This window comes from Silene latifolia, chromosome 1, assembly GCF_048544455.1.
Source record: "Silene latifolia isolate original U9 population chromosome 1, ASM4854445v1, whole genome shotgun sequence".
NCBI classification, from domain to species: domain Eukaryota; kingdom Viridiplantae; phylum Streptophyta; class Magnoliopsida; order Caryophyllales; family Caryophyllaceae; genus Silene; species Silene latifolia.
This window is the reverse complement of record NC_133526.1, coordinates 48,775,996-48,782,355: the sequence shown is the minus strand read 5'-3', so window position 1 is coordinate 48,782,355 and position 6,360 is coordinate 48,775,996. Positions and strand designations below refer to the sequence as shown.

The window sequence follows — 6,360 nt, the reverse complement described above, 5'->3', positions numbered from 1 at the left end:
ATATCAAGTTTACTCATGTAGGGAAGGGGGGGGGGGACAAGAGCATAGAAAGGTAAAACCAAAGAGCATATGCAAGAGAAAACCTCGATCTCTCGATGTGAGACTAACCCCTAAAATAAGATTGATTAAGCCCTCACTTAATTAACCCAACCTTGATTTTAACATGTGTTTCCTATTTGCTAGTCAAGCTCTCACCCAACAAGTAGAAAGATAGTTTAAATGCCCAACTTCTCACTCAAGCATTCTCACAAACACCTAGTGTGCATGATAAAATCAACAAGCATAAGCTCAATAGTTTTATTCTTCCTATGTCTTAATCCTCCCCTACAATTCTACAAAAGATCCCCCTCCATCCTAGTAAGGCACTACTCACACATACTTGTAATAACAAACACAAAAGGTGAAGACTTTAGCATGGAACAAGGGAAGGAAAGCATGTTTGCAAAATAAACTAATTAAGCAACTTAAATATGTAAACAATTGAAAGATAAACAAACTAGGAGAAGAATTATACCAAATTGAAGACAAAGTTGCAATCTTGGGTTAAATAGAAGAATAATCTTCACCAATCTTCAATTTACAACCCAATACTAAATGTAAACAATTGAGAACAACTAATTCCTAGCTAATTTATCAAGTAATTAAGGTTTGATAAAGGAAAGATTAAGGCTTGCTTAAGAGAGTTTGCATAAATTAGGGAAATAATTTCAGATCTAGGGTTGTGTGTACAAATGATTAAGGGAGAGGGTATTTATAGTTTACACGGAAATTAGGTTGGAAATTACAAGGAAAGTCAAAATGCGGAATGAGTATCCCAGCTAGTGGACTGGCCACCGGTGGTCTGCCCGGCTCGGAGTTCTCTGTAAAATCTTGGGAGAAATCAAGTCTTCAGGTGCTCTTGGCCGGTAGACCGGATGCCGGTGGTCTGTCGGCTGGGAGTTCGCTGTGACACTTCACTCTTTTCATCCTTCTTCTTGTACTCCCAGCCGGCTGCTGGCAGGTTGCCCGGCTGGGAATTCGTTGTAACTTTCTGATACCGTCGTTTCAGTACCAAAAATAAATACCTAAGTACTACTAACAGAAGTCAGCGGTAAGTAGGGTCGATCTCCATAGGGAGGCGATCACTATCTACTTGTCAATTCGATCTGTCTACGGTCACAATTTGGGGGTTTGAATGTTGTTACTAAACTAATGAAGGCAAGGCAAGGGATGAAGTAAGAGATCAATCAAAAAGAGAGAAAAATGCCAGGATGTCGGGTTATCATGATAGATGCACAAGTCAGCTAAAGATAGGTCAGTCGATCTAATGTGAGAAGGGTGATGTGACCATTATTTGAGCATATTTAGTCCCCGAATTAGCCTTGTTCCCATGCTTTTTAGTGCATATTTAGGTCATTTATTGTCTTTAGTCCTTTGTTTTGCATATTCTTTGAGGTTTTGTTCCCTTGGTAGGAAAGGAGTGCAAACCTTGCATTTTCATGGCAAAATAGAGCTAAATTGATTGAATTCAATGACCAAGCATCAAAGAGAAGACAAGACTAGAAGGCCTTTGTACATACTATAGTAGGTGGGCAATGATGAGAAAAGATCCTTGTATCTCCAACAAGATCCCCGAGGATTGTTGCAAGAAGGAGGAAGAAAAGAAGAAAGGAAGAGGCTGACCCAGAATCCGAGCGGATTGCCCTCGGGACGCCCATCCAAGACCAGGAATCCGAGCGTCTTTGCCAGAGGGACGCCCGTCCAAAAACACCACAATCCGCCCGTCCAGCCAGACAATCCGCTCGTCCAACAAGGCCACAATCCGCTTGTCCCGTGCCTTGGACGCTCGGATTGTGTTACAACAACTTTCAATTTTCTCCTTGTTCCATAAAGGATGCGCATATCTCGGAAAGACCGGCAAAAAGGAAACTCGCATATTTTCTGAGAGGAGCGATTCCTCAAGGACTTAATCGTCATTTAAGCCCTTAGTAAACCCTAATTTGTGTACCTAATCCCCACTATAAATACCCCATTAGTCTAATTAGATAATCATGTTCTTCTTATCAATCTCTAGTGTAGTTTATATCATTCTAATCTCTTCTTAATCTTGTAATCAACTTTTAATCAAGTCTTAATACAAATCTCATTTCCTTAATCTCTCTTTTGTTCATCTTTTATTTTGGGTAATTGAAGATTATTTGGGTTATTATTGGGAGATTGACGACCTTCCAATCAATCATCAAGTACTTCTATTATTCTTTGCTTTATTATTGGAATCATTAGTAGGTATAATTCTCTTAATCCCTTTTTAATTATTGTTAATTATCTTCATTTATTCATCATGTCTTGCTTTGTTAATGTGATTGACAACCTTGTTAACATGCTAAACTTGATAATGAGTGAGTAGTTTCCTTAACTAGGGTTAATGGGTAATGAGGGGAAACCAACATGGGGGATGATTCATGCTTAAATTAATATGTTTTCATAGTTTATTTGCTTGCTTGTTGTGATCTCAACTCATGCACATGTTATGTTTGATGAAATGCGAGCCTATGAATCCTTGCATCTTTTACCCATCACTTACCTTTTCAATGAGACTTGTAAGACATAAACCAACTCGAGTCTCATTATACCATGCATGTAGTTGAGTAGGGAGGATTAAGTCGACTTGTAGGTGTTGTACAATCTAATCAATTCGGCTCCGGGACCCAAACTTTCCTAGGATTGTAAGATATAAACCAACTCGATCCATCACAACAATAATTGCTTGCTTATAATTTGAGAATATGTTTGTATGATCAATTCCCATGAATCCCCTATGACCCCATGACACCCTAGTGCCTTTTATCAATTGTTTATACCCCTTTTTAATCATCTTGCTTGTTTACTTTCATTGCTATTTAGTTTAGTGATCTTCTATTCCAACCCCAAATTGTGACACCCCTAGACATCGCTACTTGCAATTGAAAATATTACTTCAATACCCGTCCCTTGGGATCCGACCTTTACTTGCCTCTTTACTAATAGTAGAGTTGTTTGTGAAGTTATAAATATTGTTTTGGTCTAGGTGCTCCTAACGACAAGTACCGAAAACTAAACCTCCAAGTGAGTCCGATCAAAAATGGCGCCGTTGCCGGGGACGGTGTTAACTTGATTTAGATTTTCTTAGATTGTTATTAGTTGTGTCTTTATTTGCCTTGGGGAAGTAAAACTCCTCAAGGTTTGTTCTAATTATTTTCAAGTTGTTTGATATTTTGCATGTCTAGAAGATCACAAGGTAACTTGTTACCCTTTGATCACGAAATTGAAAGGACTTTGACAAACAATAGAAGACTTGCTAGAGGTACTTTGAGAGGTATTGGTGAGGTTGTAGATATTCAACCAAACACTATTGAGTTCGTCAACCTTTTTGCAAGAGAAGGTGAGGAGAACCCAACACAAAATCCAACACAATCAACCCACAATGCCTAAATTTTCATCACATTCCGTACCAACCAAGGAGAACCTACCCAATGGTACTCCCACACCACAACACTTAACCGGAAATTTTATTGCCAAATCTGCATTTATCCAATTAGTCGAAAGAAGCAAATTTGGGGGGATGCCTAGTGAAGACCCTCACTCTCACATGGAGACTTTTTGTGACTATTGTGATGCGATTTCTAAAACCGGTGTAACTCAAGACCAAATTCAATGGGTCTTATTTCCCTTTTCTTTAATTGGCACCGCAAAACAATGGTTGAAAAGCCTTGATTCGGAATTGACTCTTGGAAGAAGTTGGCTCTAGATTTCTACAAAAAGTTCTACCCACCGGAAAAGACTAACATGCTAAGAGCTCAAATTACGGGCTTTAAGCAAAGAGATGAAGAATCTTTGTATGAAGCTTGGGAGCGGTTCAAGGGAATTTGTCGCTCATGTCCTCATCATGGACTTAGCGAGTGGTTCTTGGTTCAACAATTTTGGAATGGTCTTTATGAAGACTCAAGAAACATTCTCAACATGGTATCAAATGGTATGTTCACCGAAGTTGACGATAATCAAACTTGAAACAAGATTGAGGAAATGCCGGTCCATAATTCACAATATAGTAGACCTCGCAAGGCTACTAGAGTAGGAAAGCATGAAGTGGACTCTATTACTCAATTGGGTGCTCAACTTAGTGCTCACATTGATACCATCAATTTGAAGTTCGAAAAAGCTATGGCTAGACTTGAAGAAGCCTCAAAATCACCAAGCATCATGTTAATGCCATGACGGCATCTTCATCAATCCCAAGTGGGATATGTGAGAATTGTGGAACCTTGGGACATGACCAAAGTGAATGTAGGGGAACAAATGAACAAGTGAATGCTTTTCAAGCATACAAGAGTGGTACCCCTTATTCAAATTATTACAATGAAAACACCAAATTCCACCCAAATCTCTCATACAAAAGCCAAAATGTTCAAAACCCTCAACCAACATATACCCCACCTCCCATGAGAAATCAAAATCAAAGACCCTTTTACAACCAAAACCAAGGTTACCAAAATCAAACTCCATACAATCAACAAAATGACCAAGGTTTTGATGTTCAAAAAGCGGTCCTCCAAATGCAAAAGAATCAATAAGAGTTTTTCACTCAAATGCAAAAGGATAGTCAAGCAAAGGATATCACCATCAACAACATCCTAGCCCACACCAAAATGTTGGAAACCCAATTGACTCAATTAGCATATTCAAGCTCACAAAGACAAAAGGGGCAATTACCACCTCAAAGTAATCCCCCGAGACATGAAACGGTTAGTGCCATTCACTTGAGGAGTAGTACGAGGTATGAAGCACCAAAGAAGCAAGTTGAGGATGAAGTTGTGGAAGCTAGTGACAAAGAAGAGGTTGTGCAAAACTCCAAGGATGGAGAACCAACAAAAGAAGAAGTTTCAAAGAAAAGTGAAGACAAGACCAAGGAGAAGGAACCCATTGTGATTAGACTTCCTTTTCCAAGTTGTCAAGCTAAGCCTAAATTTGATGACCAACTTGGAAAATTTATGGAAATTGTGAAGAATTTGGAAGTCTCGATTCCTTTTATGGAATTAATCAATCATGTGATGGCCTATGCAAAGTACATGAAGGACATCCTCACGAAAAAGAAGTCGATCCGGAAGCTTGAGACTATCGCCTTCACTAAGGTGAGTAGTGCAATTCTTCAAGGGAGTTCACCTCCGAAACTTAAAGATCCGGGAAGCTTCTCAATACCGTGTACCATTGGCGACACAACGATCAACAAAGCCCTATGTGATCTAGGGGCTAGTGTGAGTGTTATGCCGTATTCGGTAAGTAAAAGGTTAGGGATGGGAGAGCTTAAATGTACCAACATCACACTCCAAATGGCCGATAGATCGACGAAGACACCATTAGGGATATGGGAAGATGTTCCCGTAAGAGTTGGGAAATTTTTCATCCCGGTGGACTTTGTCATTGTTGACATGGAAGAAGACTCCAATATTCCAATCATTCTAGGTAGACCTTTCTTGCACACCGTGGGTGCGGTGATAGATGTGAAGCATGGAGAGCTCACTCTAGAGGTGGGAGATGAGAGCATAACTTTCAATCTTGATAAGACCATGAGAGCTCCCCGTTTGCATGAACCATGTTTTATGGTTGATCATTATAGTCGGAAGGATGAGAGGAAGAAGTCGGAATTTCAATGGAAGAAGAAAGTTGATGAAGCTCCATCAAAAGAGCAAGGGAATTGTAACAAAGAGAGATTGAAAAGCTCACCAAAGTCAAGCAATGAAGAAGATGGCCTTGTTGGCCAAAACAAGAAAGTGGGAGAGTTGTCTCTATCAACTCAAGAGATCTTTAGTGACCAAGTAGACGAAGTTTGCGGTCTTTGGGATGACGAGTTTGAAGGGATTTTCAATTCCTATATTGGTAATGCTATCGATCAAGACCAACATGAAGGACAACAAGTGCAAAGATCTATTGAGGATCTTTATCATGATAATGAACAAGCTTTTGACTACTTCTTCAAGGTGTTGAGTAACATCAATAACACCTTGGCCATGCCCCCATATGTGGACAATGGGCCCATGGGGGCGCTTGGGAAGAACAAGCGTTTGCATTTGTGGAGTCGCCACCAATTTATTGTGGAAAATTGGAAACCGTTCGAATACCTCGTGCCATGTCAAGACACAAAGTAGTGACATGAACACCAAGAACTCGTTACCCTTAGCATTCTATGTCTAGAATGACTCTCGTGGATGCCAATGAACACGGATGTTCACAGAGATCTGGACTAAGGGGTGAGGGTACGTATTAGAAAGCTCTTTTGATCGAACACCTAATCCCGCCCGCCTCGATAGCAGCCTCTACTAATGATTAGGGAAGTTGTCTATACTC

At 40.0% G+C, this 6,360-nt stretch overlaps 1 non-coding gene across 1 annotated transcript; it reads right to left on the bottom strand.

The window, feature by feature from the left end:
• Positions 1-3,804: 3,804 nt before the first annotated feature.
• LOC141624891 (small nucleolar RNA R71) lies at positions 3,805-3,911 on the bottom strand. The gene has a single exon (XR_012534699.1). It is a non-coding gene; the product is annotated as a small nucleolar RNA R71 (small nucleolar RNA).
• Positions 3,912-6,360: the final 2,449 nt, after the last annotated feature.